General features: G+C 32.7%; 1 long non-coding RNA gene across 3 annotated transcripts; it reads right to left on the minus strand.

The window, feature by feature from the left end:
• Positions 1-16,211: 16,211 nt before the first annotated feature.
• LOC141448054 (uncharacterized) lies at positions 16,212-22,009 on the minus strand. Of its 3 annotated transcripts, XR_012454814.1 has the most exons (7): positions 21,734-22,009; positions 21,454-21,580; positions 20,102-20,320; positions 19,023-19,158; positions 18,023-18,202; positions 17,017-17,149; positions 16,212-16,460 (listed from the first exon to the last, which is right to left on the minus strand). It is a non-coding gene; the product is annotated as an uncharacterized lncRNA (long non-coding RNA). The 3 variants fall into 3 exon arrangements; XR_012454813.1 differs by lacking the exon at positions 19,023-19,158 and having other exon boundaries at positions 21,734-21,987; XR_012454812.1 differs by lacking the exons at positions 19,023-19,158; positions 20,102-20,320; positions 21,454-21,580; positions 21,734-22,009 and having other exon boundaries at positions 18,023-18,613.
• Between the last annotated feature and the right edge of the window lie 2,316 nt (positions 22,010-24,325).

Raw genomic sequence — 24,325 nt, forward strand, 5'->3', positions numbered from 1 at the left:
AGAAAACATCCCATTCGAGCTTGGTTGAGGTGGGTGCCTTCGCCAAGATTGGTAAGAATTGTTGAGAGCGGACCTTCTTGATGGTGTTGTCAACGGTTGTGGTATTAACGGGGAAATCTGAGCAGTTGCAACCTCCTCTATTGGGCCAGCAACTGATTATGTATTCATTCCTCTAGCATCCTCTCAGAAAATTATCCGAATTAACGAATCACGCGCTTTATTAGGTGAAGTAATGGCTATTATTTTAGGCGTATTTTTACGTCCAAATATATACGAGTGTTCGTTTATTAGGGGCGTGTATAGCTAACTACCATTTACTACAAATTTCTTTTTATTGTAGTAGTAATAAAATCCAGGGGCGGCTTAACCTATTGTGCAGGGTGTGCAATGCACACGGGCGCCCCCTGAGACGGCTAAGAAGCATCGTCTTGGACCATCATGGTACAACAATGATATGACAGAAGCGGCCAGCCAGCGCGGTGGCGGCAGTTATCAAATGCGAGCGCCCAATGGGCGGCTTCTTTTTCGAACATTTTGTTTCAACTCAAAGTTAATAGTTATAGCCGCGGGGGGGGGGGGGGGGGTCAGGCCTATGGGGCGCCAGGGTTTCATTGCACACGGGCGCTACCCGAGCTAGAGCTGACCCTGATAAAATCGCTAATCCTGGACCAGGGAGGAATCGATTCTAGTATCACAAAACATTTTAGCTTGGCTAGCCGCTTAGTAAGGAGCACCAACAGCTGACAGCATTGGCGCTCGGAGTTTTTTTTTTTTTTTTTCAGAGCACTGCCGGTCTCCAGACTCATTTAAAGAACAAAGAGCTTGAAAAAAAAAAAAAAAAAAAAAAAAACAATAAGTGACAGTGTAGGGGCCAGCTGCTGGAATCGAACTCGGGATTTCCATGTTAGAATTCCGGTATATATGCTTAGCCTTCCCAAAGTACTTAATAAAATATTCGTGTATCGACAAATAAAACATATAATGTTCGAAATATGTCCGAAAATAGACGGTTTCAGATTTCAGTCAATTGCTTTGCAGGGTATATTGCAGAATAACGTCTAATGAACATTTTTGTGGAACAGAAAGCTAATAAAACTATTTAGGGAGTATTTCTGCAAGTTGGTCATAAATTTACGTCTGAATTAAATCTAAAGATAATTGACTTGGCTCATGATTTTTTGCTCCAAGCTTATTTCTGTCGCTTTTAAGAAATGAGGTAATTAACCAAATAGTCTCTTTTTTTTCAGCTTCTAATTCTCTTAGAGAAAGAGAGCATGAACTACATTAAAATAGTATTAGACCCTAAAAGTAGTACTAAATTTACTCCCCAACTTCTCATTTCTTCTCTTGAAAATTTATTTTACAGAATAAAATGTGTTCATTACGGGCAACTTAAATGTAGCTGTGAATACTCTCGAAGAACAGATCTTCAAATAGTCCCAAAAAGCTGCGGCATGGTTTTATTTAAATTCTTAAATACATATTGTTGGCATGCCTGTGGATGTGCTAGCTAGAAGTACAATGCTGTTCCACGCCACATCTAGTGAATTACTGCTAATGGGAGCAGACATTAAAGTATCTTTACTAACGACACTTTCATTAACGATGTAAGTACACCCAGTGGCTTCCTCGTCCCATAGATTAAGTACGTCCTTCCTTGTACTTACTTAACATAGTTAAATAGCGTCATAACAATGGCGCGTCGTGTAAATTACATTCTTTCTTTTTGAGTATAGATTCGCAATGCCGAAAATCTTTGAAAAAACAAAGGATGTGTACAAAGTAAGATCTGTTTTGGTTAATTCTAGAAGTTCTACGCGTTATTGAACACTCTCAGGTAAGTTCATGACTGGAGAAGGATGCTTGGATATTTTAACGTGTATCAGCAGCCAAATATAGTTGTTTTTTTAAATACTTGGACCTTCAGAGAATAAAGGTCAAAGTGGGAACGCCTAATTCGTGAAGGTTTCTTATAAAATCTCATTGAAAATTAATTCTTTTAAGCATTGCACAATGATCTTTAATTGCAATCAGCATGACTCACAATTCTTGCCTAAACGTTGGGCAATCGTAAAGGAGAAATCTTGTCATGTTAAGGCTGAAATAATAAATTTGAAGTAATATCACATTGTCCTTTTAATAATTGACTAAACATAAAATAAATAAGTTAATAAAAGTAGCCAAGACAAAAACAATAGAACCATTAGCCCTTCGTCCTTATAATTCGACCATTAAAGAGATTGGTAACTATTTGGCCCAGTAGAGCAGAAGTTGCCAATAAAAAGAAATGAGCTCTTTCTTATAAGTGTGTAGGCAGAGAAAATGGTCCTGATACTTTCGACCTCTCTATCTCGCTTTAATGGCCTAACGCTATCTTTGCTCTCTTTTTTATCAATGGAAATGATTTCTATGAGAAAGGAAAAACAAGTATAAACACTGAAATACAGATCAAATAATGTCCATTTTCCCAATAGAAGGGCCTATGTTAATCAAAAAATAGAACAGGATTTTCAGGTCCTCTCTTCGATCTAACATGTTAAAGACCCTCTATAAACATAGAAAGGAAGTATTCCAATTTTCTTTTTATCTTTAACGCAAGAATTTTCCTTAAAGTTTTTATAAAATAAAAGTTTTGAATAAACATATTTGAAATTATAATTTCATGTATATTGCTTTCGATTTATTTTTCTATTGTCGGTTAATTTTTAGCACATTGTCGCAATTCCCTCATTTAAGAGAACATTCTGATATCGGGTTTACTGATAGAAAATGAAAATCAGTTTTACTTTAAACAATTATATTTAGTAGCTTTGTTTACAATTCATTAGTAACATACGTTATATTAAATTTATTCACAATACATCAAATATTACATTTACTTAGCATATATATAGTTTTATTTAACAAGGAGTGTGACATTCTCAACATTCCTGTCTTGAAGTCCCGGATTGGATAGTGCAATTTTCTTTCCGATTTCCGTGCCTTTAGTCTACAAAAAAATCTTCCAAGTGTCTCTCCTTAATGTAGCGGGGAGATGGAAGACAGAGATAACCATTTCCAAGTGCCAACTGCGCAACCTAATCTTGGCTTATCTCAGATTGTGATTGTTAGTCTTCTTTTAGAGTTTGCTTGTTCTGTAATCGCATAAATGACATTTGACGCTTTAGGATTACTACTTCGGAGCAGAGCAGGTATTTAAAAAGTTTTAAAATGCTTCAGCTTCTAATGGCGTGATGTCAGCAAGATGTACTTACTGTTCATTGCGTAAACTAAGGTAATCTCTCTTCATCTTATATTTCGATTACGTCAGTAGTGATCTTGAAGGTTTATTTATTATTTAGAAAAAGATTTTCCAGTTTAAAAGAAAGAATGACGTTCATGTACTCATTTTATTTAAAGAAGAAAAAGAAGACGAAGAAAGAAATAAAAAGAAAAGGACAATTGATTTTTCTTCTTCCTTTCCAGTGATCAGATCACCGTTGGATCAATCATGATTGAATAGATATCATTTCCGATCCGCTCCCCCTGCACCAACATCATCATCTATAAATTGAGTTAGTATTATGTTACTCTTTTCCCTTCCATTCGGCCGGATATCTATTCTGTTTAGTTTGAGTTCTCGTACGTGAGTGGATGTGATGCTCAAACACATACAGCGATTTTTTTTTGTAACAAATGGTGTGGGATTTAAGGATGAAAGGAGAAAGAAAGATAGAAAATACTCAATGCAGAGTCTGTCCGGGCATTGTGAAGATACAACGCCTCTCAGTGTTTTTGGATGTCACAGAAGACAAATTGAAATATATTTATACGTAGGAGAAGCGGCTATAGTGTTGGACGTGAAATTGTAAAAGAAAAAAAAAACGTTCTAGAGCGTAAGTCTTCTTCGCTCACAAACTTCTACACACATTCTTAGCAATATCAAGATATTGATGACTACGCAATTCCTGCTAAAAGAAATGTAGTCTAGGAGTCATTCTTCGCTTCTTCCTGCTCAAGTAAAATACACTTTCTTCCAGTTTTCACAATAAACTAATCCTAAAATTTATCTAACTCGAGCTTAGCTGTATAAAAAAATATTATATTTACTAAACCTATACAAATCTCGAGAATCAAGAAGAGTGCATGTTAGAAGGATTACTAGAGAGAATTACTCTTATTTCTGATTCTTTGAATTGTATTAGCGTTTTTCAAATTCGAAATAGCGCACTACCATTGGAGGGGTGCATATTTTTTTACCAAAATCGTTTTTAAGTACAAGGCAAAAAAATAAATATATCTCACATGTGCCTCATTAGGCAGGCCATTTAGATAAGAAAGGAAAATTTGAAGATAAGGGAGAAATTACATGCCTGTATTAACTTCCAAACAGCTGATCAAGATCGTGGATAGTGAAGATTAACTAGTGACAGATGTACTGTCGATAAACTGTAAAAATTGGTGTTACCTATCGGGAATCCTCTTCAAGATTATATAGATAACAATACTTTAGCTATTTGACAATTTAAATTAAGTGTTAAGCAAGGTAAAAAAGAAACTTGTTAATTTGATGGCAGAACTATAGGTTACTGATGTTAATGCAAAACCGAAATCAAGTTTTACCAAAATACATTGAAAGTAAGGAGCAACTAGTTTTTAAAAATATCTTGCTCGATGGTAATCATTACGTTGATGAATTGAATAAGGTTCTTCGGGAGGTCTTGCAAGTTAAGCAAGTTCATTTCATTTCTTGCATGTTGAATTTTCCTTGTTGCGCTAACTCATTATTCACAGTATTATATTTAAACTTTATCATACCGATTAAAACCTTTTATCAAACGTGGTTAAAAACGATAAAACGGTAGAGAAGCATTCTTTATAATGAAAAGAACTTTACGGACTGTGTGTGAATTTAATAATAATGTTATTGACCAAATTATAAATGTGTCAACAGGCAATGATCTGTTATATTACTCTAAAATAAGAATTAAATCCATTTTTATCTTCATTAATAACTTGCAGTATCAAAGGTTGGTGTTTCTTCATAGTAATCTATTATCCATTTTTAGTAAAACGAAACATTTGTACATTTACTAATAGAATTCAGTTGTGTTAGTTTGGTCCATTATATCACTATATAATGGACAAAATTAACACAATTGAACATTGAATAAAAATAACTTGTTTTTAGAAAAAATGTATTCGATCACCCACTCGAAGTTCGTACTGATCCTAATGGTAATTTTAGACATGATTTAGTCTTACTAAGAAAAGAAAATATTACTTAGAAAAATGATGCTAAGATGAATTTAGATTGGTTTAAATGCAGTGAATCAGTGAAACCATTACAGTCAAACCTATAAAAATAATGACAGGTGCTTCACAACAAACGGAATTTGGATTCCAGGTACAGATTCATACTTATTTCTTTTACACTTTCTAAATCGAATTGTGTGGGTGTGTAGCAAAAAAAATGATGTTCCTTAGAGACCACTATCTCATTGATAATATGTAACAAACTGAGGAAAAGATTGTGTTTTCGACGAAGTCGATAGTTGACGATTTAAAAACATTTGCATTATTTGAGAAGTTCGTGAAACTGTTCCTAACTGATCCAAGGCTAAATCAGTGAGTTAAAGCATGTAATAAAGCCCAAAGTTCATAAGCAGACACCAACCCCTGCTGAATAATTCAAGTCTCTTGTTCATTTAAAAACCCTATCGCAGAGCTCGGTTCTTGCAAAATAAAGTAAATGAACAGATGTTTCGACATCAGATCTCTTTTATTGACTAGAGCTATCTGCAAGTTACACTAAGGTAACGTAAAATAACAACAATAAAAAAAGAAAATACCTTCTAATAAAGACAAAAGGAATTTTTTATTACAAATTTTTAAATAGCCTATAAACAACCTGTAAACTGGTTTATTAAATTTACATTCTCTTAATGGATATTTGGGTATCAATTAATGTACTTCACAACTGAGTTATGTTCACCCCCCCAACTAACCGTTCTTCCTCCACTTAGTTTATACATTAAATTGAAACCTTTATACACCCATTAGTGACGCGCACTCCTCGCTCTGTTTTTCCACCCACGCCCAGCCTCTGAACTCGAGCTCTCTCTCACTCTATCCCTAGAGTTTCCATCTAAACATAGATCAGATAATTCTGTTATCTGGCTTTTGTAATTATTTGGTAAAATGATATTGTAAAGCTGGTTTTGGTAGCTTTAGTTTGTTGGGTTGTAAGCCTCTTCTATAGGATTATGGTTAGGTGTTGAATGTTGCTGTAAAATCTGTCCCATAGATTTATGTAAATATTTCATGGTCAAATGATGATAAACATTAACTAACATCTGATGTATCATTTTTTTTAGAGAGAGAGAGAAAAGCTATGTGGATAGCTTATACTTGATTCCAAAGCGGAGCTTCCGTGTTCGAATCCAGCCGCTGGCCCATAGGTTTTTTTTTTCTTGCTAAGAGTTACTGCTCACTATCCGTTGATGGACAATTTGGTCTGTAACAAGAGAACACTGTCTTAAGGCCGACTGTGCCATGAAAAAACTCTGGGCGCCAAGGACCTCAAATGTTGACGCATTTTAAATGATAAAAAATCGTAAACATTTTTAAGAGATTCTTAATAGAACAATGTTAAATTTAATTCTAGTTCATCAGAAATCTGTTTGGTTGAACTTTAAGCACAACCAGGTAATCGATAGTATAATTATTTTTACTAAGAACCAAAACTTATTGTTCGTGTCCAATAGGCCATCACTTGAGGGAAATAAGTAAAGACCTCTTGCAGTCCAGAGTGAAAAGAATCTTCAGAAAGACACCAACAAGTATCTAACAAGCCTTTATAATTTACCTGCAATTGCTGTGCTGTTTATCCGTAAATTAATATCCAATTTTTTTTAAGAACTTGAAGAAATACTCGTTTAAATTCAGCTAGCTGATTTAACTATGAAGTATTTTAAAGCTCATAGTATTTTATTCAGCCAAATGTCGTTTAAACACTTTGAAGGAATTCTCTTCAAGATGGATTATTATACAAACTAGTCTTCTAAAACAAAAATTTTGAACTTTTTATCTGGAAATAATCTGGTGCGAACACTATTCGCATAACTTCTTCTTTTTTTTTTATTGTAATTTATGTTATGAAATTTTCTGGGAACTTGGAATTTGTGGGGTAAAAATAGCTAAAAGCTGTTGTAATACTTTCTCTGACAGTCTGAGCAAGTTAAAACAAAAAACCACGTAGAGACTATTTATTGCAGGCTACATTATTACATAGAACGCGTTCTCAAATTTATTATTAAAGTAATGCAGAGAGTGTGTTAGGGCTCGTGCTAGGGGGAGAGAGGGACGAGATGGTGTAGATAGCCTCAGATAAGAGCTCACTTAACTTTCCTACTAACCTTCTCCACACTAAAGACACAGTCGATGTTACGCTACTACTGCTGTGTGTCTATCTTCACAGAAACTGCTCACCATATAAAACAGCGTACAAACTTAAACACACTAGAGATGAAGAGAGAGAGTATGTATGTGTGTGAGTGAGTGAAAGAGTCGTTTAAACTGAGTGTCTTTGGCCCTTGCTGCTCTTACACCATAAGCATACAATGCTTATTATCAAAGTTCGTTTGAGCGCACAAGTAACTTCAGCCTTAATCATAACAGACGTTACTCTGGGGGGACTTAGCCTGTGCACGAACACAGGTCCCTTGTGAACTCTCTGTATATAACAATACGATGGCAATGATGTGGTTAAGGAAGAAAGGTAGTAGACTAGTTCGTGAGGTAAGTAGAGGAAGCATCCTCAGTGAGGAATTCAGGGAGTTCTGAGGCGCCAAGGCGGTCTCTTTTCACATTATTCTTAGTACTGAACTAATGAACCTCAGACCAAGCTAATACGGTCTTTCTCAAGTAATTTCAAGATATATCAGGACATCTCTTTTCATAGAGCAAGCACCATAATATACTGTCTAGCGGACAGGAGATGACCTCTGGAACTGGTAATGATGGCTCTTCATTTCATTCTGGAAATTAGTAGAACATTCTTCAACCAAGGAGCTTTCCTGTTCAAAACATCACGCCTGTCCTTCCTAAATAACCCTAAACAACCCCTCCTTTAACTGCCTCTAATTTATTTATTTTTTTTTCAAAAGTTTAACATGTACATTTTATGTCACTCAGCGGAGAGAATTAAGTTAAGTTCTTCTTGCATAAATTACATGTATGTTTTCATTTTATTTAAATAAATTGTAAATTTAAGTATTGTTCGATGTAATGCTTCTAGGGCTGTAGATGTTCATGCTGTAGTGCTCAGACGTCTTAAAAGTTATTCTTTAGACTGGCCAAAGAGAGCTCATTTACAACCCTACTTTCAACTACAAATTTTGGCGTTTTTGTAAAAAATTAAATCTTTCTTAATTATTTACTGATTCAATTATTAATAATGTAAATATTATTAGTTGGTTTTTAAATATGTTTTATTTAATTAATTCATCTCTCTAAGAGTGATACAGACCCAAGATGATATCCTTTGGTGTAGTCTTCAGCGTGCAATAATTAATAATGTTGAAAATTTAATTATTTTAAATACTGTAAGCTCTACTCCCCTCCAAACACTAGTTAACAAAGTGCATAATATATTTTCAGTCATAAGAAGACTGAAAGGCAAATAAATAACTATCTCTAAATGTTTGGGACGGAAGCCATACATCTCTGGGATGTGCTTATCAAAGACTTGCCATTTGGTTAACTATATTTACCTAGGACTGACATATTCTGATCAAAGTTTCTAATTTTGGAAAGATATAAAGTTCCCAATTTAATTCTAAATATCATCACTAGATTACAGAACGAAGTTTTGATATGGTTTCGCTCAATTACAGTTTCTACAACCTTCTCGTAATCAGATTAAACTCTTCATGTTAAATTCAAATTTATATGAATAATATAATAAGAACCCCACTAAATTATAAATAAGAAAAGTTATTAAGTTTATTATTCGTATTGCTAAACTTTAAATCTGATGCGGATCTCTCACAACTGTCTCTTAATAAAATGCGTTAATACAATACAATTCGTTAATATTTTTTAAAGAGTTACCAGATGTATAAAAAAAAAAAGGTAATGATTTACAAATTAACAAGAAACATGAATACTTCACTGAACAATAGATCTCCACTGATCAACTGAAATAGTACTGGAAAGAAGCAAGGCTTCCGTCTCATTTGTGTGATTCTTTTCATTCTTCTTGTTAGAAATATATTTATAGATGTATGCCTTTTGTTGCGCCTTTACAGATGTTTTTCAATTCATTTAAACTTGAAATAAATTCCATCTCATGCATATTATCTTAAGCTGAAACCCCATTTCCTTATATCTTTTATTCTTTACAAGTTTTTTTTTTTCCAATTGCCTTAACTCTTCGTTTAACTAAGTAAAGTTCCATCCAAATTCATCTCTGATTACTCGAGTGCTGGCTAACAAAGCCAAGAATTAAAAACAACACCCAAAAATCCCAAAACATTAATGTTTAATGTTAACTGTAACATCTTTTTCTTTATCTACTCAATACTCCCAACCCATTTTGTAGACGTTTTCTAGGTAAGCACTTGGACAAATGATTAATGTGAAACCTGTACTCGTTTCAAATTCATCTTTCTGACTAAATAGAACTCTATAAGAAACCATAATACATGCAAAAATCAGCGGGTTACCATCCCTACAATACCAAATTTTCTGATGTACGTATAGTTAAAGCTACTATCTAACAACAAAATCCACACACAGCTAATGTTTTGCCATTTAATACAAAATGGTTCTTCGTTATTATTTTATTTATTGCCTGAACATACAAAATATACAAAAGGCACGTTAAAAATATTTCGATTACTTACAATAAAATAATTTAAACAAATTTTTAAATGTCTTCGATTTAATTCACACACTGAACTTTAACCATCGACCACACTACTCACTTCAGTTCGAAGTCGTCAGTGTACCAGTTTGTCTCAAATTATTTTGCGCTATAAAATCAGTTGGATATTACAATTTTTTAAAAATCATCTCTAAATTTGTTTAAATTTCATCTGCCAAACGGATTATTTTAAAAAATTCTTACTAAAGCAACATTCGGAAGCAATTTTGTTTTCTTCAACCTTGATGCATTTAAGTGAATATTTTGTTTGCTTCTAATGTCGTATTGGTACTGATTTTCTTTAGTTACTATTTTATTTTTTACTAGTCTATAGCTCATTCTATAGAGTGGAAGAGTGCGAAATAAGCTATTCTTAATACTTCCAAAGGAACTTCATTTCTCAATAGGTAAACTACGAGTATATGTAATATCATTGGATACAGGATAAGAGTTCTTTGATTAACCCACGTAATACATATTAATATTATTTAATCAAATGAGGAAGTTCATTGATATAACTCCTACAAGATTGCTAGGAAATACCTTCTAATCTAGATTTGTAAGTCAATTACGTTCCTGAATTTGCTCTTTATATGTATAGTCGTTATTACACAAATTAAAATATTCATAAAAATTAATAGGTATGTTAAAAGTGTGGATAGGTCAGTACTGGATATTATGTGTTTTTTGTGAGTGTTCTATGCTTATATGCCCCCCTCAATTATAAAATATATTTCTAATTTCACAATTCTAAAACATTACAAATTTACAAAACCCTTAAAAAATTACTAGGTTTCATTAATGTTTATTTTTATTATTTTTACAAAATGTTTTACGATTAATTAACATTTTGGATAACACATGTACATAACATGTAACCTTCCTCTAAGTCTGCATGTATTAAGGTGTATAACCTCCCTCTGTCAGTAAGCAAGTGAACTTCGAGAAGGAAGCTTCGATAACGTTGGAGCATCGCAGCTAGAGTTTTTTTTCTTTACTGTACTTGATACAGTGATAATTTTTAATTTAAAAAATTACCGAACTTAACGTATTATACTGCCAGTTTTACTTAGTCATCTTTGGGTAAGTGCAAACTACAAATGTTTTTATTTCTTTTCCAATTTCTTTAAAAATGAAATTAACTTTTTTTTAGACAAATACATAAATAATAGTGGGCATTATTAATATGGGGAAAGTAGAACTAAAATAAATAAAGTATGTGCAACTCTTACTAAACTTAAAAAATTTCTTATTTAATTAAAATTGTATATATTTCTTAAATAATGATTGGAAAATAGTGCTGTGATTAATACTTTTATCATAATAAGATAGATAATTTTGGTATAAGTAGTTAAAATACTTCGGCTACTTTAGTTTATTGGAAATAAAAGCATAAGTAATTAAAGTGCTTTGCTGTTGTTTTTTGAAAGTGTTTATTATTCTTAATATTCTCATTTTTGAAATTATACTTGAGATAGATAATCATAGCAATAAGCTTAAGTTTTTTTAGTTTAGTTTGTAGGGAATGATAAGTTTAATAATATTGGTAAATACAACTCTTAGCTGTTTTTTACTTGAAGTATATTTTTGAAATGGTTAAGTTACAAATTATTAGAGTGTTAGTATTTTAAAAAATTATCTATCTTATTATGATAAAAGCATTAATCACAGCACTATTTTCCAATCATTTCCACAACACTTGTTTAAAAAACAAAATTTATTGATAGATTGTAGTTCATACATGTTTATTATTGTACATATGAAATGCGGTGGCTCAGCGTGCTCCTGGATTTAGAATTTGTGCAGGAGTTTTTAACCAAATAGCTAACGGCTGTCATTAAAAAAGAAGAAGAAAAATGATGAAATCTGAAGGGTAATTCAGCCAGTTTTGTCTGAACCAGACTATGTGGAACACGGTTAGTGCAAACTTTATTTTTTTTGTTTTTGCTTTTTATTTGTATTTTCTACATCATCTTTATAACACAGTTGCATAGATAATTAGAAGACATTACTATTTTTCGAATTAGTGATTAGACAATAGAGAGAGCTCTGAATAATATCATTTAAGTAGTGCTTTATGACGATTGGAATTAATGATTGGAAAATAGTGCTGTGATTAATGCTTTTATCATAATAAGATAGATAATTTTGGCATAAGTAGTTAAAATACTTCGGCTACTTTAGTTTATTGGATATAAAAGCATAATTAAAGTGCTTTGCTATTGTTTTTTGAATGTACTATATTTATTATTCTTAATATTCTCATTTTTGAAATTATTCTTGAGGTAGATAATCATAGCAATAATGCATAAGTTTTTTTAGTTTAGTTTATTAGGGAATGATTAGAGGAATAATATCTTAGGTAAATATAACACTTTGCTGTTTTTTTCTTGGAAGTATTTTACAGTAAAGATAAGGGTTTATTCTATATAATATTTAGGTTTTTAAATGCCAAAAAATTGACATTGGATCTTATTAAAATTGTATATTGTTGAATTAAATTTATAATTAATTGTTGCTATTGATAAACTTTCTAATCAACGTGCAAAAGTCCATTCCCATGCTATCTAGGCTGATTTATTGAATTACAATCTTTTTGTTGTTCCAGCAAGCGCCACTAGTATTTACTTTCTCAGTATAATTCAATTCTCCAATTACATTTTATTTCTTTAAATCTTCAAGTACAACCTATCGTAAATCAGTAACTAACTTCTCTTGTTCCATTTTATTAGTTCTATTTTAACGGCAGTATTAAGTCGATTAGTAAGCTTAAAGACAGTTATGTTTCATAATTAAGTTATTAAATAAAAATTAATATTTTTATTAATGTTTAATATTACGTTATTTTAAAATTTTGTCTGCCACACATTATTTTAGACTGTTTTTTTAAAAAAAGCAGGCGGTTATCAATGACATTCCACTTCAGTGTCTAAATTGCCTTAAAATTGAATTAAATACAATAATCAAGTAGAAATCTATTTATTTATCCGTGTGGTTTTTATAATAGAGCTCAATATTTTCTAGATCCCAGTTCTCTTCGCTGATTCGAAGTTACCATGGTGACCATTTATGGCGTCTCACATAAATTGAAGTAATTCGCACCCCTTACTGCATTATATTCAATTAAGGAAACTACTAATTCGTTATCTTATGGACCTGTTTTTCAGGTAAATTTATCTATTATTTAATTTTGGCAACACTCGACACTTTCATACGACTACCTTACACCACACATTTAACCATGCTTGCGACTGTCATGACTTATATAGGACACCTTACACACATTTACCCATGTTGGTGACTCACTAGACCTACATACGACTACCTTACACCACACATTTAACCATGCTTGCGACTCTCTAGACATCTCTACAGGAGTACTTTGCACTCACAACTAATAACCATGCTGGCGACTCTCTAGACATCTCTACAGAAGTACTTTGCACTCACAACTAATAACCATGCTGGCGACTCTCTAGACATCTCTGCAGGACTACTTTGCACTCACAACTAACCATGTAGGTGACTCTCATGACTTATATAGGACCGCCTTGCACTCACATTTAACCATGTTGGTGACTCTCTAGAACTACATACGACTACCTTACACCACACATTTAACCATGCTGGCGACTCTCTAGACATCTCTACAGGACTACTTTGCACTCACCATGTAGGTGACTCTCATAGGACCACCTTGCACTCACATTTAACCATGTTGGTGACTCTCTAGAACTACGTACGACTACCTTACACACACATTTAACCATGCTGGCGACTCTCTTGACTTCTATAGGACCACCCTGCACACACATTTAACCATGCAGGTGACTCTCATGACTTATAGAGGACCGCGTTGCACTCACATTTAACCATGTTAGTAATTCTCAAGAACTACATAGAACTATCTTACACTCACATACTTAACTATGCTGGTGACTCTTTATAGAGACTAACTAACACTCATCTTTTACCATGATGGCGACTCACAAGACATAGGATTGCCTTACAATCACAATTAACCATGATAATGACTCTCTAGACCTAAATAGAATTACCTTTGACTTACATTTAATCATGCTGGTAAGATATTTAAATGTACGTTATATTTACTATTTAAATTATTTTTCATCGTCTCACATGTAACCTATTTATGTATTGGTCCACTTTTTTATTAATTTATGTACCATACACCAATCTCAACATCAATTAATAACTTATTGTCTACCTTTGCGAATTAGATATATTATAAACGCAATGCAAAAAACAAACATAATATATATTCAGATGAATATATATTTATATATTTTGTAATTCAGTTCCCAGCCTCCATGGTTAAGTGTGTGTAAGGCAGCCCTATATAGGTCTCGACAGTCACCAGCAAAGTCAGAATGTGTGTTTAAGGTAAACCTATCTAGGTCTCGAGAATCACCAGCATGGTTAAATTGCAAGGTAATAATAAATAAGTCATGAGTCACCAGCATGGTAAAATGTGTGCGAGTTATGAATATATGTCATGAGAGTCGCCAGCATGGTAAAATATGTGTGCGAGTTATGAATATATGTCATGAGAGTCACAAGCATGGTAAAATGTTTGCGAGTTATGAATATATGTCATGAGAGTCGCCAGCATGGTAAAATATGTGTGCGAGTTATGAATATATGTCATGAGAGTCACAAGCATGGTAAAATGTTTGCGAGTTATGAATATATGTCATGAAAGTCGCCAGCATGGTTAAATTGCAAGGTAATAATAAATAAGTCATGAGTCACCAGCATGGTAAAATGTGTGCGAGTTATGAATATATGTCATGAGAGTCGCCAGCATGGTAAAATATGTGTGCGAGTTATGAATATATGTCATGAGAGTCACAAGCATGGTAAAATGTGTGCGAGTTATGAATATATGTCATGAGAGTCGCCAGCATGGTTAAGTGTGCGTGGGAGTTATGAATATATGTCATGAGAGTCACCAGCATGGTAAAATGTGTGCGAGTTATGAATATATGTCATGAGAGTCGCCAGCATGGTTAAGTGTGCGTGGGAGTTAGGAATATATAAGTCATGAGAGTCACTAGCATGTTTAGATGTGAGTGCAAGTTCGTATATATGTCACGAGAGTCGCCAACATGGTTAAATGTGTGTGCGAGTTAGGAATATATAAGTCATGTGAGTTGCCAGTTGGTTAAATCTGAGGAAATCATGAGAGTGGTTGGCATGGTTAAATGTTTGAAAGTCATGAGAGTCGTAAGCATGGTTAGATATGAGCGCAAGGTCGTATATATGTCATGAGAGTGGTTGGCATGGTTAAATGTTTGAAAGTCATGAGAGTCGTAAGCATGGTTAGATATGAGCGCAAGGTCGTATATTTGTCATGAGAGTCGTCAGCATGGTTAAAAGTTTGGAATTCATGAGAGTCGTTAGCATGGTTAAATGTGTGGATGTCGTGAGAGTGGTTAGCATGGTTAAATGTGTGGAAGTCATGAGAGTCTTAATCATGGTAATACAGGGCATGGGAGCGATCTAGCGGCAGTTTGTTGAATGTTTGGTGGTTGTCACGGTGATGGGACGCGTTGCTATGGTAACATGCTCTCCAGAGGGTATATAAGAAAGTTCGTCGCGGGGGTGGGGCAGGGTGGGGAGAATAGTCGCCTTCCGACCGTCGAAGCGACAACATCTTCATAACCATTACACTACCATCATGATTCTTATGTGAGAGAGGTTTATTGACAAGATATCGATGCTTTTTGGAGTGACGAGCGAGAGCGATATACCCCCCTGCATCACTCAAGTCGTACTGAAGAAAATTTGTTTATGTTCACCTATATATACTAGAGGCGACAGCTGTGCTATCTGGTGGACATTTTTAGAACTATAAACTGTCAAAGTTGTTTACATATGTAAACAAACTATCAAACTTACCTGTTTAGTGGCGCCCTCTGTCGGCTTTTTTTAGAACTAATTTTTTATTCTTTAACTTATCTGGTATTTGGCGTTCTCTGATGGATTTTTCTAGAACTAATTTTAATTTTTGGTTTTTGACGTCTAGAAGGTTTTGCTGCCTGATTGGCTTTTTTAAAACTAATTTTTATTGATTGTTTTTTACTGTTTTTCTTACTTTTACCTCACAGATGTTTTTTTTTTTCAGTTTTTGACGTGTTCTACACGAACCCTTGGCATGTGAACAATTTTGGAGTTGTTAAATACCATCTCATCTCAGTTCTTTTTTTTTAATTTTGTAATATTTTGTATTGTAATATACTTATTTAATGAATATGTATTGATTTAGGTAAATAAATAAATATTACTTTTTAAAAATTCACTTTTTTTTATTTTGCTACCAATTCTACATTTTCTTTTTAACAATATCATAAGTTGAGCATAAAGTTTCTTAATGATTAGTATACTTTATACTCTATATTTTAAATAGTTGATTAAAAACAAAAATATTTTGTAAACTTTCACTGGATAGATGTTTTCCAACGTCTTTGCACGGTTGGTTCAATGTGATGAAGTTTAGCAGGCGTACTCTTCTAGTAACGGCTGTTTTTATCTGAAAATTAACATTCAAACATATCAATGAACAATCTGTTTATAAAAATAAGTTGAACTAAACCTATTTTTCAATCAATATAACTTTTTGCCCAGAATTTGCTTTTTTATCATTACTCAAATTGTGTTTTAACCAGAATTAATCATTTAGCATTCATTTACTTGAAAAAAGTTTAGACTAGTACGAAATTGTTTAACTTTAATGAATCAATTATAGCAATTACATGCAAGGCCCAACAAAATGGGAGATATTATCTTTATACTCTTTTAAATGTAAGAATTTATATTCTTCATTAAATCAAATTAAGATCACTTGGTTCGACCGAACATTAGTTTTATTTGAGAAACACAAGTTTACGTATTGAATTGTTCAATCAAATAAAAGCCTTGTTTAAAAAAAAAAAAAAAAAAATCATTCAGATTGTAAGAAAACGATATAATTTATAAGAAAAAAGTTTTATTTTCTGTTGAAATGATTTAAATATCATTAATAAATCTACCGGAAGCTCCACAGATGGAGTGGATAGCTTCCTTTATGTATAATACAATAAGCCTACCTGAAGAAGAGCTCCAGAAGATACAGTAAGTACATTTCTTTCTTTGTTAATTGTCCGCGATGTAGAAATGGTTGTGAACTAATGTGAGGACATGCTGCTGGATGTAAAGAAGAGCTATCATGGAAACTGCGAGCTGGTAATGGACAGAAAAGTACAACGGTAAATGAAGAGAATAAAAAGTGCATATTAAAAAATAAATAGGTCTCTATTTTGAAACTTTTTTTAATGCAATTTTGATACTGAAACTAATAAATATGAGGCTTTCCTCTACAACAGTCCAATATAATTTACGGCACACATTTCGGAATAATATTAAGCATCAATAAACAATGCAATTAAAATACTATCTTTAAACTTATCACTTGGAAGTTAAAGCCAATAAGATTGGCTTCAGTAAAACATCTTAAACTGAGTTCGCTTTAAAATCAAACTTAGAGATTCTATACTGTACAGTAAAGGTTACAGGTTAGATACAAAGTATGTGGCCAGAACAAAATTAAATATAAATTAAACCCTCAAAGCCAAAATACAAACGAATAAAATAACTTTTAAATATTTTCAAATTTAATTAATAATTAAAGAATGAGAGCAAAAAAAGTCTTAAATATAAGAGATATTATTTAGAAACATTTGTTTAAACATTGAGCTATAGGTATTTCTTTTTTTTTTGGATTGGAAAAGAATTTTTAAAAGTACTGATCATCAGTTTCAAAAACTATTACTTTTGATTAGATGCCACTTTAATATTTTGTAAGCCCTCCTTCTACGTAATAAAACTTTTTGGAATTTTTTTTCATACGAAATTTATCAAAGCTATATGTTTAAGTATGTGCGAGAGAGAGTGAGAGGGAAAGTTAATGAGTTATTAAATGAGTTGGCAAGAAATTACTTTCACAAAGAAAATACTAAAGAAGTAATAAAGGTGATACTAATTAAAACAGTTTAAACAATAACTGTAAAAAGATTAAACTAAAATATATATTAAAAAAACAGAGAAAAGACTTACTTGGATTTTGGAATTCCTTTAATATAAATTCTGGATGACTTCAACTCTTAGAAGTAGCTGACTCAAACACTTAGTTCTCTTTGATAATCTTTAGGCCTTAGAAGTACACTGATATCAAAATTTGATATCTTTGAATGATTAATGGACATCTTTGGTTCAAAAAATTTGTTAGAAAGCTCCCTGTGGATGAACATTAGTTCTTTATATTCATGAATCCATAAAAATGGATTTAACCATTTACAGTTAACTGTTTTCCAAGTTTACAAAACTCGTGATTGCAGTGTACAGTATGCTGAATTTTACAGAAACTGTAGAAATCAAAATTTACGAAACTTTGACTGAAGAAGAAACATAAGCTTCTTCAATAATTTTGATTATTAATTGAAACTTGCCAGAACTTGAAATTCGAGAAACAATAAAATATGTTCCCATTCTTTTCAGATAAATTTTCATAAACGATTAGTAAACTAGTTACAGATGATCAATGATCAAAAGAATAAAACTGAACGGAATCAGTAGAAAAAATATTGTAATGGAACGGCAACATCCTCGTACCCGTAAAGTTACGGCGAACTAACTAACAACGGAAGGTTATAACCTGCATTGTCTTCACCTTTCAATGCTTTTTAGATTATTTACATTATTCGTTACGAAAAACAAAAAAGTTTATAAGTGACCATAAAAGTACCTCTAAAATATTAAAAAATTGTTTTGAAAATATAATGATAAGGAAAAATACCCAAATTAAAATATAAGTTTTAGGGTGGCCCCGCACAGAAAGCAGCTATAAATTCACTCCCGGCTTCTTTGAATACATTTTACTTAAAAAAGGCCAAATTTTAACTTTCACAGAGACGACTGCTTATTAAAAGATAACTAACAATGATTTTTTAATAAAGTGACGTCAGATTTTCTAACAGAAAAGATTTTTATTCAGTCATTTTTTATTTACTTTTTTACTGGGCCCTATAATTAACTTTTTTCTAGCTAAAATTGTTACCTTTTTTCCAATGACATTATTACTGGTACCCACTAAAATTATGCTCGTAATAAGGTAGATAAGAGTTTGTCAGAATTCAGATGATAACTTTTCTCCAGTAAATAATTTATATCTCTTCTAATGACCTCAAATTTATCTGAAAGTGTGAACCATAAATGATTGAACGTTGATACTGAACGTTAATTACCGTTTGGCCGAATTGTTTGCAAGGATTAAGAAACCGCTAGAATGCGTTTACCATCTGCGAAATGTGCCAGAATTAGCGACAAGTTAGAATATGCCTCTCCATCTTATAGTGACCATAAATGAATCTAAGATATTTTTTATGAAATAAATGTTTGTAGCCATAACTTTCATGGTCCTTTATGGCCATAAAGTCAGTTATAAATATAATGAATTACTGACCTTCCTCAAAGTACGTATGACCCACCTTTTCTCTATAACAACAATCTTACTACACTTGTTAGAATTATTACTATTATCAATTCTTAATAATCAATTCAAGGATTTCTGAACATTTACCTGAAACCAAACTGCCTAATATTGTAAGAAGAGAATTGTTTTTATTGCCCTAATTAACCCAATTTTATTTTAAATGTAGATTAGTACGCAATTATTTTATTCTTAAAGTCGCAAATTAGTAACTTATTCCATCCCTAATTTGGATTAGGAAGTGAATGTCATCTAATTAGATATAAAATGGTAATGTCCCCAATAACTGTTATTGAATATGTTTACGTATATTCAATAAAAATTTCTAATAGAAAAAAATATTAGGTCAATACCGTAAGTATAACATTTATGAATATATATTATGATAATCATAGAGCTTTAGGAGACCTCATGTTTTAGCAAATTATTTGCAGTAAATTATAACGAATTAGGAAAATAATATAAACTACAGCACAACGTAAATAAGATTGGTAACCGATAGAAAAATATTTTAAAGTTGGCAGGAATACAGTAAATTATGATCTACGATATACATAATACAAGTGTCAATGTTCTAACTTAAATATTTAATCAAAACTCAGGTTTCCTCTGTCAAATTACTGTACAGTATCAATTTTGTCTCTTACCAAGAGGTCTGCTCTATTTCCTTTTACCTAGGGCTCCTATTTCGTGACATTTTCTAGGCATTTTACTTTCTTGCATTCTTGTCAAATGGTAGAACTAAATCAATTTCTTATTTACTATTCCTTGTCACTTAGTTCTTCTTTTCTTCTTCACAGTTCTTATTCACTCCTCATTCCTTCTGTTCTCTGTACACGTCATTCTGCGAAACACCTCCAGAAATCCTTAGAAATAAATAAGAATAAAAAATATCCTGAAGAAAAGTGGGAGAACTCCTAATGTAGGAGTTTTCATTAAGGAGTTTTTCCAACTGTGGAAATTTCTTGAAACTCATAATTGTAGCCACACATTATCACTCCTTTGTTTTATAAGACACAGGACCGTACATTACAGTAGTGTCTCGCATAATGGTAAGTTTGAGGAAAGAGTGAAAATCCATTACGAAAAATCCGGTTAAGGGACTTCGGTTGTTAAGTAACGAAATAATATAAAAGTTTTTCAGCACCATACGGAGTTTAATTTATTATATGTTTTGTATATTTAAACATATACACGCAGATCATTTTCTTAAATCATGTTTTCGGACCCAGGAAATCTTAGAACGAATATATGAAAACTCGAAATTAAAACTTGATATGTTCCCTTTCCTAGTAAGAGGCATTAAGAAGACAGTTACGACTGAAATGAATTTGTACAAATATCTGTCTACACCAGAGTGTTAAGGAAACATTAAAAATGATAAGGCAACTTAAAATAAAGTAAGAAAATTTTAAATAAATTTGAACAACCAAATTTTAAATTAACCAAAGCAAAGCGGGGAAATAAAATTACTTTTTACGTTCTAAACGTTAAGTAAGGCTAAATATTTGGTTAACTAGTGTGGTAAAACTATTTTTAGAATACTGTTGGCTTAGTTTTAATTCAGAATTCACAACTAGATAGTAGGATAATTGTACTGTATAACTAATTGATTTCATTTATCGCGGTCATAAATCAATCTTCTCAACAATGATCAAACGCTAGTTAGTATCTGAATGAACTTCGGATAAGAAGACGATCACTTTCATTTCATTTGAAAGAAAAAGGAAAAAGTTACACTTATAACACTTTCGTTTTCTTATTTTGAGTGAGAGATGGGACGATTTAATAAAAATATATCTTTCCTCAATTTTGACGAAAGATATGCAATCAAATTCTTTTCAAAAATTCCGTTCAACGAATTTACTTTCCTTTGTTTTAATTTAACAAATTAATAATGTATTTTTCACGAATTACATACGTGCATTTACGGGCACATATCTGTCTTATTTAGCGTGATAATTTTTGTGAATTATGAGCCATTAATAAAAATTCGTACCTCAAAAAGCAGCATTATCCTCCTGTTACAAGACTGTTAGATTTTAAATTCAATAAATGTCAATACATCCACAACCCTGCAAAATATTGCCCCAACAGCATTACCATCAATTCCTAAATCACCAACGCTATACGGGACAAAAAGACAACTTTCATCTTCAACTTCACTAATCAAAATTGCTTACTGAACTGAAAATACCAGCCATACCTGTTTTATATTTCACATAATCACATAATTATTTTAAAAATTTCAAATAATGAATAAATAGAAATAAACTCACTAATAAACGAGGGTATGTAAGCCAACATTGCTGAGAAGCTGACATGTTGATGCTAAAAGTTATGAACACTGATATTTTGGTTAAAAAAAATAAAGTAAAGGCAGGTTGTATTGACAATTTCTTTTTAACATTAGACTATCCGTATCTTTCCATTCCGATGATGTAACTGTTACATTAACGTTTAAAATATCCTTCTACTACAATTACTGTTCATGAACTTCTAGAACAGATGGCATTCTGTTCAACAATAAATGTGACATCACAATTTAGAAATAAATATTGTGGAAAAAGCCAAGACCTATTTAACCTTCAGGAGTGAGATAAATAAATTCTTGAAGACTTATTTAATTTACAAATAACTATTTCATTTCTTAAGGGTAAGTACATAGTCATACACTAATTGTGGATTAAATTTGTTTAGAAATGGCTTTGAAGTCAAAACTATTTAAAAAAGCTATTGTAACTCCCAGTATCTGTTAAAGATTGTAAGCGCCTTCAACATACGATATAATATTAGAAGCGCTTTCTATAGGAAGTATGGAGGTGTCAATTCAAAAAATTGAATCTTTGAACAATAAACATATTATTATTATTACAATACAAAAAATTGGACGTTTGCTCCCTCCCAAAGATGAGATTTACTTTCCTTACTATCTTTGATGCTTCTAATAAGAATAATCTAAGCAGAGAAGGCTAGCAGCGTCCTGCCTTCGGAAGGATATTATTTTGTTCCTTCAACTCCTTTGGTGGACTTAGATCTGTACAAGACTCACGAGTTAGACTCCTTTGTTGTGGTAGCTTTTCTTAGGCCTGCCATAATGCTTAAAAGAAAGGGCCCGGTTGTAAAATGATTCTGTGTCTTTCGTGGACATCTCTCAGACTCCAGGTCTCGTTATCTCTTTCTGGGCACTGCTCTGAGAAGACATCGTATAAAATGCTAGATACATGTTGTGAGATTGAGAAGGAAATTCTGATTCACCTCATGACGGATTGTTTAGATTAGAGAATGAGATTAGGTTCAGGATCCTATGGTTAGAATAGGAAAACGGCGGTACAACTTGGGCAGTATTCTCTCTTTTTTTTCGGGCTGTAAAGTGGCTTAAATAGAATTGCCTTCTGTTGGGGTAGCAATTTGAACTCATTGCGACTTTGGATAGATAAGGGGCTGCCGATACTCCGAAGACAAATGATAACTACACCTCTGAAGGCAGCCAATAGCTTTCTCCTCACAACTCTTTTCAAATATTATGTGTAATTGCTCTGCATACCTGATAAATCAATAAATTCTTTGTGAATAACGAAGCAGAAGTGAAGTTCATCACTACCAATATCGACGTACAAGAAGCAACGGATGTTTTTGCAATGTATTTTAGAGATTAAATTAATAGCGAAATCAAATAAATACAATTGTTTTTATTTATTTATTTATTTATTCAGGAAATATGTTCCAAATCATTTAAATATCAAAGAACAAACTGCTAGCCAGTAGGATAAAGATGGTTATAGAAAAAGAGTGTAAAAGAGAATGGGCAATAATGACTCTATTGGTCTTATTAGTTAACCCTAATATAAACGCCACTGACTTTGGAATATTCCTTCATTGTCCAGGATGTAAAACAATTACATTTTTAGCGTATCAACATTTTTATTTAAATGTTTCACTAAAAGCTCTACTAAATTATATTGTGTTTGTCGATTTTTTTAAGAGGAAAATAAAGCTGAATAGCTTTTTATTACAAGTAAAAACAGGACTTAATTTTTTCGTTTATCACTTTTATCAATTAGTTCTGATTAGACATACGAGGGTCGTTTGAAAAGTCCGTGCAAAGTCAGACAGATAGCACTACTGGCGCGTATCGAGGTTATGTTTATTAGTTAGTAGCATCTCTTGGAAGAACACACACCAAGTTTCAGCCAGATCGGTCTATTTCTTTGTGTTTGGCATTCGTTTGAATCGAGGAAGTCGAGTGATTTTCAAAAAATGGACGAAAAAGAATTTCGTGTGTTGATTAAACACTACTTTATGAAAGGCAAAACGCCTCAGGAGACTAAAGAGAAGCTTGATAAACATTATGGTGACTCTGCACCTTCGATTAGAACAGTTTATAAGTGGTTTCAAAATTTTCGGAGTGGCCATATGGGCACAAGTGACCGCTGAACATTCTGGACGCCCTGTTGAGGTTACTACTCCAGAAATCATTGATAAAATCCATGATATGGTGATGGATGACAGAAGAGTGAAGGTGCGTGAGATTGCTAGTGCTGTGGGCATCTCGAATGAACGGGTACATAATATTTTGCATCAACATTTGGACATGACAAAGCTATCCGCAAGATGGGTGCCGCGATTGCTCACGCTTGACCAAAAACGAAATCGTGTGAAGTGTTGCAAGGACGGTTTACAGCTGTTCCAGAAGAATCCGCAGGACTTTAAGCGTCGTTTCGTCACTGTGGATGAAACATGGATACATCACTACACTCCTGAGACCAAAGAACAATCTAAATAATGGGTTACCAAGGGGGAATCTGCGCCAAAAAAGGCGAAGACCGTTCCTTCGGCCGGAAAGATTATGGCGACTGTCTTTTGGGATT

Source organism: Rhodnius prolixus, unplaced genomic scaffold (assembly GCF_049639745.1).
Source record: "Rhodnius prolixus isolate KJV_2025 unplaced genomic scaffold, Rpr scaffold_13, whole genome shotgun sequence".
Lineage (NCBI taxonomy): Eukaryota > Metazoa > Arthropoda > Insecta > Hemiptera > Reduviidae > Rhodnius > Rhodnius prolixus.